Source organism: Spermophilus citellus, assembly GCF_964194105.1.
Source record: "Spermophilus citellus genome assembly, chromosome: 7".
NCBI lineage: Eukaryota > Metazoa > Chordata > Mammalia > Rodentia > Sciuridae > Spermophilus > Spermophilus citellus.
This window is the reverse complement of record NC_138188.1, coordinates 94,253,733-94,265,890: the sequence shown is the minus strand read 5'-3', so window position 1 is coordinate 94,265,890 and position 12,158 is coordinate 94,253,733. Positions and strand designations below refer to the sequence as shown.

The 12,158-nt window shown below is 38.3% G+C and overlaps 1 pseudogene across 1 annotated transcript; it reads left to right on the top strand.

The window, feature by feature from the left end:
* Window positions 1-7,897: 7,897 nt before the first annotated feature.
* LOC308652712 (large ribosomal subunit protein uL15-like) lies at window positions 7,898-8,306 on the top strand (annotated as a pseudogene). Its single transcript has one exon. The product of its transcript is annotated as a large ribosomal subunit protein uL15-like (transcript).
* The last annotated feature ends 3,852 nt before the right edge of the window (window positions 8,307-12,158 follow it).

The following is a 12,158-nucleotide window of genomic DNA, read 5'->3' as shown; positions in this document are numbered from 1 at the left end:
ACCCACAGTATGTAGATCATAGCCAACTTTTTCTTCTATCAGACGCCGTGTCTCTGATTTAATATCAAGCTCCTTGATCCATTTTGAGTTAACTTTTGTGCATGGCGAGAGAAAGGGATTCAGTTTCATTTTGATGCAAATGGATTTCCAGTTTTCCCAGCACCATTTGTTGAAGATGCTATCGTTCCTCCATTGCATGCTTTTAGCCCCTTTATCAAATATAAGATAGTTGTAGTTTTGTGGATTGGTTACTGTGTCCTCTATTCTGTACCATTGGTCCACCCGCCTGTTTTGGTACCAGTACCATGCTGTTTTTGTTACTATTGCTCTGTAGTATAGTTTGAAGTCTGGTATCGCTATACCGCCTGATTCACACTTCCTGCTTAGCATTGTTTTTGCTATTCTGGGTCTTTTATTATTCCATATGAATTTCATGATTGCTTTATCTATTTCTACAAAAAATGCTGTTGGGATTTTGATTGGCATTGCATTGAACTTATAGAGAACTTTTGGTAATATCGCCATTTTGATAATGTTAGTTCTGCCTATCCATGAACAGGGTATATTTTTCCATCTTCTAAGGTCTTCTTCTATATCTCTCTTTAGGGTTCTGTAGTTTTCATTGTATAAGTCTTTCACCTCTTTTGTTAGGTTGATTCCCAAGTATTTTATTTTTTGGGGGGATATTGTGAATGGAGTAGTTGTCCTCATTTCCGTTTCAGAGGATTTGTCGCTGATATACAGGAATGCATTTGATTTATGTGTGTTGATTTTATATCCTGCCACTTTGCTGAATTCATTTATTAGCTCTAATAGTTTCTTTGTAGACCCTTTTGGGTCTGCTAGGTATAGAATCATGTCGTCTGCAAATAGTGATAATTTAAGTTCTTCTTTTCCTATTTTTATGCCTTTAATTTCTTTCGTCTGTCTAATTGCTCTGGCCAGTGTTTCGAGGACTATGTTGAACAGAAGTGGTAAGAGAGGGCATCCCTGTCTTGTACCAGATCTTAGAGGGAATGCCTTCAATTTTTCTCCATTCAGAATGATGCTAGCCTGAGGCTTAGCATAAATTGCTTTTACAATGTTGAGGTATGATCCTGTTATCCCTAGTTTTTCTAATGTTTTGAACATAAAGGGATGCTGTACTTTGTCGAATGCTTTTTCTGCATCTATCGAGATGATCATATGGTTCTTATTTTTAAGTCTATTGATGTGGTGAATAACATTTATTGATTTCCGTATATTGAACCAGCCTTGCATCCCAGGGATGAATCCTACTTGATCATGGTGTACAATTTTTTTGATATGTTTTTGAATCCGATTCGCCAGAATTTTATTGAGGATTTTTGCATCTAGGTTCATTAGAGATATTGATCTGTAGTTTTCTTTCTTTGAAGTGTCTTTGTCTGGTTTAGGCATCAGGGTGATGTTGGCCTCATAGAATGTATTTGGAAGTTCTCCCTCTTTTTCTATTTCCTGAAATAGCTTGAAAAGTATTGGTGTTAGTTCCTCTTTAAAGGTTTTGTAAAACTCTGCTGTATACCCATCCGGTCCTGGGCTTTTCTTAGTTGGTAGTCTTTTGATGGTTTCTTCTATTTCCTCTATTGTTATTGGTCTGTTTAGGTTGTCTATATCCTCCTGACTCAATCTGGGCAGATCATGTGACTTAAGAAATTTATCGATGCCTTCACTATCTTCTATTTTATTGGAGTATAAGGATTCAAAATAATTTCTGATTATCTTCTGTTTTTCTGAAGTGTCTGTTCTGATATTGCCTTTTTCATCCCGTATGCTAGTAATTTGAGTTCTCTCTCTTCTTCTCTTCGTTAGCATGGCTAAGGGTCTGTCGATTTTATTTATTTCTTCAAAGAACCAACTTTTAGTTTTGTCAATTTTTTCAATTGTTTCTTTTGTTTCAATTTCATTAATTTCAGCTCTGATTTTAATTATTTCTTGCCTTCTACTTCTTTTGCTGTTGTTTTGCTCTTCTTTTTCTAGGATTTTGAGATGAAGTATGAGATCATTTATTTGTTGGTTTTTTCTTTTTTTAAGGAATGAACTCCAAGCAATGAATTTTCCTCTTAGAACTGCTTTCAGTGTGTCCCATAGATTCCGATATGTTGTGTCTGTGTTTTCGTTTAACTCTAAGAAGTTTTTAATTTCCTCCTTGATGTCTTCTAAAACCCATTGATCATTCAGTAACCTATTGTTCATACTCCAAGTGATGCATGATTTTTCCTTCCTTCTTTTATCGTTGATTTTCAGTTTCATTCCATTATGATCAGATAAGATGCATGGTATTATCTCTACTCCTTTATATTGTCTAAGAGTTGCCCTGTGACATAATATATGATCTATTTTTGAGAAGGATCCATGTGCTACTGAGAAAAACGTGTAACTGCTTGATGTTGGGTGGTATATTCTATATATGTCAATTAAGTCTAGGTTGTTAATTGTGTTGTTGAGTTCTATAGTTTCCTTATTTAACTTTTGTTTGGAAGATCTGTCCAGTGGTGAGAGAGGTGTGTTGAAGTCTCCCATGATTATTGTATGGTGGTCTATTAGACTTTTGAACTTGAGAAGAGTTTGTTTGATGAACATAGCTGCACCATTGTTTGGGGCATATATATTTATGATTGTTATGTCTTGTTGGTGTATGGTTCCCTTGAGCAGTATGTAGTGTCCCTCTTTATCCCTTTTGATTAACTTTGGCTTGAAATCTATTTTATTTGATATGAGTATGGACACTCCTGCTTGTTTCCGCAGTCCTTATGAGTGGTATGATTTTTCCCAACTTTCACCTTCAGTATATGTATATCTTTTCCTATCAAATGCGTCTCCTGTAGGCAGCATATTGTTGGGTCTTGTTTTGTGATCCTTTCAACTAGCCTGTGTCTCTTAATTGGTGAGTTTAAGCCATTAACATTTAGGGTTATTATTGAGATATGATTTGTTCTTCCAGCCATATTTGTTTATTAATGTTACTAAACCTAATTTTTTTCCTCTTTGATTACTTTCCCCCCTTTACTGTCCTACCTCCCACTGTTGGTTTTCATTGTTATTTTCCATTTCCTCTTCCTGTAATGTTTTGCCAAGGATTTTTTGAAGAGATGGTTTTCTAGCTGCGAATTCTTTTAAGTTTTGTTTATCGTGGAAGGTTTTAATTTCATCTTCCATCCTGAAGCTTAATTTCAGGATACATGATTCTTGGTTGGAACCCATTTTCTTTCAGTGTTTGAAATATGTTATTCCAGGATCTTCTAGCTTTCAGAGTCTGTGTTGGGAGATCAGCTGTTATCCTGATTGGTTTACCCCTAAATGTAATCTGCTTCCTTTCTCTTGTAGCTTTTAAAATTCTCTCCTTATTCTGTATGTTGGGCATCTTCATTATAATGTGTCTAGGTGTGGATCTCTTATGATTTTGCACATTCGGCATCCTGTAGGCTTCTAGGATTTGGGATTCTGTCTCATTCTTCAAGTCTGGGAAGTTTTCTCGTATTATTTCATTGAATAGATTGTTTATTCCTTTGGTTTGGACCTCTATGCCTTCCTGTATCCCAATGACTCTTAAGTTTGGTCTTTTAATGTTATCCCATATTTCTTGGATGTTCTGCTCATGGTTTCTTAGCAGTCTTGCTGAGCTTTCTATGTTATTTTCAAGTTAAAATACTTTGTCTTCATTGTCTGATGTTCTATCTTCTAAGTGATCTACTCTGCTGGTAGTATTCTCAATTGAGTTTTTAAGTTGGTTTATTGCTTCCTGCATTTCTAGGATTTCTATGTGTTTGTTTTTTATTACCTCTATCTCCCTGTGTAATTGATCTTTTACTTCCTGGATTTGTTTATGTAGTTCCTTGTCAAAGTGATCTTTCATTGTCTGATTTTGCTGTCTCATGTCTTCCTTGAGACTCCAGATCATCTGAAGCATGTATATCCTGAACTCTTTATCTGACATTCCATCTGTTGCAGCTATTACCTCTTCTAAAGTTGAGTTGACCTGCATTGCTTGTGGTCCTTTCTTTCCTTGTCTTTTCATACTGCTCGCGTTTCTTTCTGCTTGGTGAAACTGTTGTGTTTTTGAAATTTTCCCCCTATTTATTTATATTGCTCTTGTATAGTTGGAAAATCTCCCTTGCAGGGCGGGTAGTGGCTGTGCTCCTCCTCTAATTAGGGTGATCTCTCTACCACGCTGGTCGGTCACAGGTCTGCCCACCCTGCGGGCGCGGGTGCAGCTCTGCTCTGCCCGCACTCCAATTGTGGTGACGTAACTACCACGCCCTCGGGTCGTTGGTCCTGATCCGGATGTGGGCGGCGGCTCTGCTCGGCCCCTACTCCAATTAGAGGCAGGCCTCTAGGCCTGTTCCGACGGTGGGTCGCAGGTCTGCCTACCTTGCGGGCTCTGGCGGCAGTTCTGCTCAGCCCCGACTCCCAATGGGGGTACCTGACTGCCTCTCCAACGGGTCTCTGGGCCTTTTCCGGACACGGGCGGCGGCTCTGCTCCACCTGCACTCCAACCAGTGTGACGTGACTGCCTCGGTGCTACGTGTCCACCACGCTGGCAGGCTACCGGGCCTGTCCTGCCAGTGGGTCGCAGGTCTGCCTACCTTGCAGGCTCAGACTGCGGCTCTGCACAGCCCCTACTCCAAATGGGGTGACTTGGCTACCGCGCCGTCGGGTCGCTGGTCCTGTTCTAGGCGTGGGTGGCTACTCTCTTCGGCCCCAGCTGCAGTTGGGGTGTCGTGATACCACACCGGCGGGTCACTTGGCCTTCTCTGGGCGCAGGCGGCAGCTCCACTCTGCCCCCCTGGCCCCCACAGCACCCAGCAGGACCCGGACCGAGAAGCAGTCACCACAGGTTCCCCAACCCTGGGCCAAAGCAGCTTCAGGAGCCAGAACCCGGCCTCTCCGATCCCAGCTCACGCTCCGCTAGGAGCAGGCTCCAAGGAGCGACCCCCGCGGGTTCCCCTGCCCCAGGCCAAAGCAGCTCCGGGAGCCAGAGCCCGGCCGCTCCAAGCTCTCCGAGCTTGGTGCATGCTCTGCTGGGAGCAGGCTCAAAGACGCAGTCCCCGCGGGCTCCCCAGCCCCGGGCCAAAACTGTTCCGGGAGTCAGAACCCAACCGCCCCGAGCTCAGCGCACGCTCCACTTGGAGCTGGCTTCAACACGAAGTCTCTGCATGTTCCCCAGCCCTGGGCCAAAGCTGCCCTGGGAACCAGAATCCGGCCGCTCAGAGCCCGGCGCACGCCTTGCCAGGAGCGAGCCCCTAGGAGTGTTCTCCACTGGTTCTCCAGCCCCGAGCCTGAGCAATCTGTCGGTGAGATGCAGGCAAATACCAGCCTGAAATCACCTGTTCCGTAGCTGAATGAGTTGAGATCAGTAGAAAACAGGGATGATTACATCAGCTCTCCAAGATGGCGGCTGCTGACCTCCTCCGTGATTCGACCGGTGTCGAGAACCGAACTGGACCGCTTCTCTCCTCTGTCTCAAAGCCGGAACTCAGCACTAAGCACGGCCATTGCACCACTGGCAGGAGCCCCCAGAAACCGCATCCCTGCACCCCCACTCCGGCACCTCGCGGCTTCCTAGCACGCGCCGCAGACTCCAGCTCGCGCGATGGAAATCCGTCCACTAGATTCTGGAGCACCTCAATTTCACTGGAAATTCCCAAAAAGATAGCCTTCAGCTGTTTCACCTCGTCTTTCTCCTGCACAGTGACGCGGCGCACTGGGGTGATGCACTCCCTTCGCTGCCATCTTCCCCCTCTGCGGTGGGCTGTTCCCAAGCTTCTCCAAGGTCCTGGTGAGAGGTCAAGCCTGGATCTCTTTCCTTTAAAAGTACTCAAGTGTCTTCAACATATCATTTTATATTCCAAAAGCAGTATATACATATCTTGTTTTGTCGTGATTTGCATAGTTTTTTTTTTTTTTTATTTGAAGTTTTGTTGCAACCCTGTGTTGAGCAAGTCTTGGTGCCAATTTTTCAACATGTGCTCACCTCATGTCTCTGTGTCACACTTTTGTAATTTTCTTACTATTTCATTTTTTTAATTGTACCCAATATAGTAATCTGTGATCAGTGATGTTACTATAATTATTTTAGGGTATCACAAGCTGAACCTTAGTCTCGATGCCTCTCTTTAGGCCTTCCTATTCCCTGAGACACAATACCGTTGAGACTAGGCCAATTAATAGCCCTAAAATGGCCTCTAAGTTTTCAAGCAGAAGGGGAAGTTGAATGTCTCTTACTTTAAATCAAAAGCAACTCCTACGCTTAGTTAAGAAGGTATGTTGAAAAATGAGATAGGAGAAAAGCTGTTTCTTGCACCAAATAGCCAAGTTATGAACATAAGGAAAAATTCTTGAAGAAAATTAAAAGTGCTATACTAGTGAATACACAATAGGAAAGTGAAACAACCTAATTGCTGATGTGGAGAAAGTTTTAGTGTTTGGATAGAGACCAAATCAGCCACAATATTCCCTTAAACCAAAACCTAATTCAGAACAAGGTCCTATAACTCTTCAATTCTATGAAGTCTGAGAGAGGTGATAAAGCTGCAAAATAAAGTTTGAATCTAGCAGAAGTTGTTTCTCAGGGTTTAAAGAAAAAAAAAAGCTTTCTTTATAACATAAAAGTGCGAGGGGAAGAAGCAAGTGCTCATGTAGAAGCTCCAGCAAGTTTTCCAGAAGATTTGGCTAAGGTGATTAATGAAGATAAATGGCCACACTAAATGACAGATATTCAATGCAGAGGAAACAACCTTACTTTGAAATAAGAAATCATTTGAGACTTTCATAGGTAAAGAGAAGTCAGTGCCTGGCTTCACAGCTTCAACAGACAGGCTGACTCTCTTGTTAAGAGCTAATGCAGGGGCTGGGGATGTGGCTCAAGCGGTAGGGCGCTCGCCTGGCATGCGTGCGGCCCGGGTTCGATCCTCAGCACCGCATATCAACAAAGATGTTGTGTCTGCCGAGAACTAAAAAATAAATATTAAAAAATTCTCTCTCTCACTCTCTCTTAAAAAAAAAAAGAGCTAATGCATCTGGTAACTTAAGTTGAAGCCAATGCTCATTTCCCATTTAGAAAATATTAGTGAATTTAAAAATTATAATAAATCTATTCTGCCTGTACTGTATAAATGGAACAACAAAGCTTGGATGACAACACATCTGTTTATAATATGGTTTTCTGAATATTTTAAGCTCAATGTTGAAACCTAATGCTCAGAAAAAGATTTCAAAATATTACTGTTCATTGATAATGTACCAAGATCTCTGAAGATGTACAATGGGATTAATGTTATTTTCATGCCTTCTAATAATCCTTCATTTGGCAGCTCATGGAACAGAAAATCATTTAAACTTTGAGGCCTTATTATTTAAGAAATAACTTTTTATAAGGCTATAACTGCCCTGCATAGTGATTCCTTTGATGAATCTGGGCAAAGTGAATTGAAAACTTTCTGGAAAGGATTCACAGAAGTATTTGTGAGGGCTGGGGATGTTGTTCAGTAATAAAGAACTTGTTCAGCATGTGCAAGCACACACACAAGCAAATTATGATTTGTGAGAGGAAGTCAAAATATCAAAATTAACAGGAATTTGGAACAAGTTGACTGTAATGCTCATATATTAATTAAAAGGAGTCAAGACATCAGTGGAGGAAGTAACTGCAGATGTGGTAGAAATAGGAAGAGAACTATAATTAAAAGTGGAGTCTGAAAATTTTTAAGGTGTTGTGATCTCATGAAAAGACTTTAGTGGATGGGAAGTTGCTTCCTGTGGATGAGAAAAGAAAGTGGTCTCCTGATATGAAATCTACTCCAGGTAAAGATGCTGTGAACTTTGTTGAAATGACTACACAGCATTTACAAAATTACAAAATTTCCTCTAGGCAGCCGACATGCCATCCAGACTGAGGAAGACTTGGAAACTTCAGGGCCATGTGAGCCATGGCCATGGCCACATAATGCGGGTGGCATGCATCACCACAGGATTCACTTTGACAAATATCAAGCAGGTTACTTTGGGAAAGTTGATATGAGGCATTACCACTTAAAGAGAAACCAGAGCTTCTGCCCAACTGTCAACCTTGATAAATTGTGGACATTGGTCAGTGAACAGACATGAGTGAATGCTGCTACAAACAAGACCGGAGCTGCTCCCATAATTGATGTAGTGCAATCAGGTTACTATAAAGTTTTGGGAAACGGAAAACTCCCAAAGCAGCTGTCATCGTGAAGGCCAAATTCTTAAGCAGAAGAGATGAGAAGATTAAGGGTGTTAGGGATGCCTGTGTTCTGGTGACTTAAAGCCACATGGAGCTTTGGAGGTTCATTAAATGCCAACAAATATTTTTCAAAAAAAACCTTAGTTGATATACAGTGGTGGGTTTGAGAAGACTTACTCAATTTTGAAAGTTCTGAATAAAGTGCTACCAAACAGCATTTACATGTTACAAAGAAATTTTCAATAACATTTTCACAACAAAATATCAATATGGAAAACTTCAATGTTCTTATTTTAAGAAATTGAATGGTTATGCAAATCATCAGCAATGACCACCCTAGTCATTCAGCAGCAACTGACAGTGAAGTAAGATTCTCTACCAGGAAAAGGAATACAACTCAAAGGGTGAGACAATCATTGACATCTTTTATTTTTTTAAGAGAGAGGGAGAGAGAGAGAGAGAGAGAGAGAGAGAGAGAGAGAGAGAGAGAGAGAGAGAATTTTAATTTTTTTTTTTTTTTTTTTAGTTTTTGGTGGCACAACATCTTTGTTGGTATGTGGTGCTGAGGATTGAACCCAGGCCGCACACATGCCAGGCGAGCACGCTACCGTTTGAGCCACATCCCCAGCCCCATTGATATCTTTTAAAACAAAGGTACATACATTATTTTTATCAAAATAACATTGCACACTTAATAAACTATAGTTTGGTATAAATATAACTTCTATGTGCACTGGATCCAAAGAAATTATGATTTACTTTATTGTGATAATTAGCTTTATTGTAGTGATTTGGAACCAAACTCACAATCTCTGAGGTACACTTGTATGTGTGTGTGTTTGTGTGTATGAGTGTCCCTTATTCTCCACATACTCAGCCAACACTTGATGTCTTCAGTCTTCTTAATTTTAGACTTTCTAAAAAATGTATAGTAGTACCTCACTATTTTAGATTTGCATTTTCCTGATGACTAATGATGTTGAGAGTCTTTTCATGAACTTATTTAGAATGTATATTCTTTTGGTCAAGCTTCTGGACTAATTTTGTCTCCCTCCTACTGAATTGTTTTTGTATTATTACATTTTGAGAGTTCTCTGTACATAATTCAATCAAAAATTTATATGATTGGCAAATATTTTCTGTCTTATGAGTTTATTTATAGCATCTTAAAAGAGCAGAAATTCTTACTTTGGATGAAGTCCAATCCATCTATTTCTCCTTTAGTGGTTTATGCTTTGAATGTTGTACCTAAATCTTTTACCTATCACAAAGTCACAAAAGCTTTGTTTGATTCTAAATATTTTAGTTTTAAATGTTACATTGAGGTCTATGATGCAGCCATAGGGTATTGAGCAGTTTCTTTTGCTTTTATTTGAAAAGTCTCCTTTCTCCACCCAAATCTCTTTAAATTTTATAAAATATCAATTGTACATATATGCATGGATTTAGTTATGGAATCTCTATTCTGTTCTCATTCATATATTTTTCCATCTAGATATATACCACTGCCTTACTGTCTTGATTATTGTAGCTTTAAAATTAGCAAAGTCAAATAGTGGAATTTCCTAATCTTTTAAGTTCATTGTTAATGCTGTTTCGGCTATTTTAAGTGCTTTAAATTTTTAAATGAAGTTTAGAATCAGCTTGTTCAATTTCTATGTATAAAGAAAGGCTTCTTGGGATTTTGAGATTGTCTTGATCAATTTTGGAAGAAATGATATCTTAGCAATATTGAATGTTTCAATCCATGGAAGTGGTATTTTTCTCCATATATTTAGGTCTTTCTTAAGTTCTTTCAGCAATGTTTGTAGCTTTTATTATAAAGATGTTGCTTATCTTTGTTAGGCTTGTTACTGAATATTTCATATATTCTCAATGTTATTATAAACATATTTATTGCTTTCAAATTTTAATATGTGATTTATTATTATTATTACACAGAAACATAATAGATTTTCATGTAATATTGTATCTTCAAATTTAATAAACACAGTTTTTTTAGATTTCTTCAGACTTTCTACAAAAATAATAATTTCATGTCTGGATAAAGAATAATTTACCTCTTTCTTTTGAAACTGGGCTTTTCATTTATTTTTTTTCTTGCCTTATTTCATTGACTAGAACATTTAACATAATATTGAATAGCAATAGTGAGAGTTGGCATCCTTGCCAAATGAATATAGGGAAAAAGCATTTCATTTTCAACCACTAAGTGGTAGTTGGAGGTTGTTTTTTTTCTGTTTATTTTTTAAAAATACATGGCCTTTATGACATTGAATAAGTTTCTTTGTATTGTTTTTTTAAATCAGAAACTGATGTAGGCTTTATTAAATGCTTCTTCTACATTTGTTAGGATGAATCAGATATTTTTTCTTTAGTCTGTTAATATAATGAATTACATTGATTTTAAAATGCTAATTCAACCTTATATTTTTGAGATAAACCTCATATGATCATGATGCACTATCCTTTTTATGTACTATTGAATTCAACTTTTCAAAATGTTGTTAAGACCTTATATTAATTCAAAATGCACCTGAGACCTAAAAGTAAAATCCAAAAGCATAAAACTAGATCAGAGTAAAAAAATCTCAATGACCTTGAGTATGGTGATGATTTTTCAAGTATAAAACCAAATGCACGATCCATGAAAAAAATTAATAAAAATGAAAAATTTCATCTCCATAAAAGACAACTGTCAAAAGAATGAGAAGATAAGACACAGATTGGAAGAAAATAAGAAAGACATAGCTAATAAAAAACTTTAACAATTATCCCTCATAAGCCATTACAAACCAGCTCCAACATACCTCTAAAATATGTACCCATGAAGAGATTGTGAGCTACCTGATAGTGTGGTCTCTACTTCTCTTCTTCACTATTCTACTTTTTCTCCTAAACTTTTTTCAGGAAATTATAAGGTAGTGTACTTGTCAGAAAGTAAAGAATGAGTAGAATAAGAAGGAAGAAAGACAGATGGTAAATACACATTGAAAAGATGCTCCACTTAATATGTCATTAGGGAAATAAAATTAAGATAGTAAATAAAGTTGAGATAGTACTATGCACATATTTGAAGAATCTAAATACGTAACACTGACAACATGAAATGCTAGTGAAGACATGAAATGGCAGGAACTCTCCTTTTTTGGTGAGAATGCAAAATGGCATAGCCACTTTGTATAATAGTTCGGTGGTTTCTTAAATAAAAGGTAAAACAGATAATACTTTGTACCGGATAAAAATTAAAATACAAAATACTGAAATTAGGAAAGTGTAGAAATACTAAAGCTAAGTATTAAACAGTATTTGAAATGTATAGCACTAAAGGCCTTCTTAGAAGATAATCAATCAATGACCTCCTGGAGATTATTCTGTTTGTTATTTGTGGTTCTCTTCTCAGCCTTTGTTTCCTCAAGTGTATGAGTTGCTTATTACTAAAAAGAATACTCCATGGGGTACACAGTTAGGTCTTTAGCATTCTGCTCTGCAAAACTGAGTTGCTATGTACTCCTAGCTCTATTCTCTCAAGAAGGGAATTTTACAGATCTTATCTGAGCTTCCTCTCCCCACAGCAGCCTGGAAATTTTCTTAAAGTAGCAAAATGGGTCAACTGCAAAGCTCATCTTGCTTGTTTCTGATTTGTCAGTGTTCACTGTCCCATTATGCTTGGGTTAATATTTTAAGAACTGCTGTTAATTTTATCTGTTTGTTTTGTTTCATTGGGCAGCAGGGTAGATTCAGTTTATGTTTGAGAGACACTAATTCATCCTTGGATTTGAGGGATATATTTACTGATAATTGAATTCTGAATTGGCACTTTTCATCCTTCAGCATTTTATGTACACCACTGCATTATGTATTGGCTTGCTTTTTGTGTGTGTGTGTGTGTGAGAGAGAGAAAAATCAGTGTCCAGTTTCATTGTTGTTCATT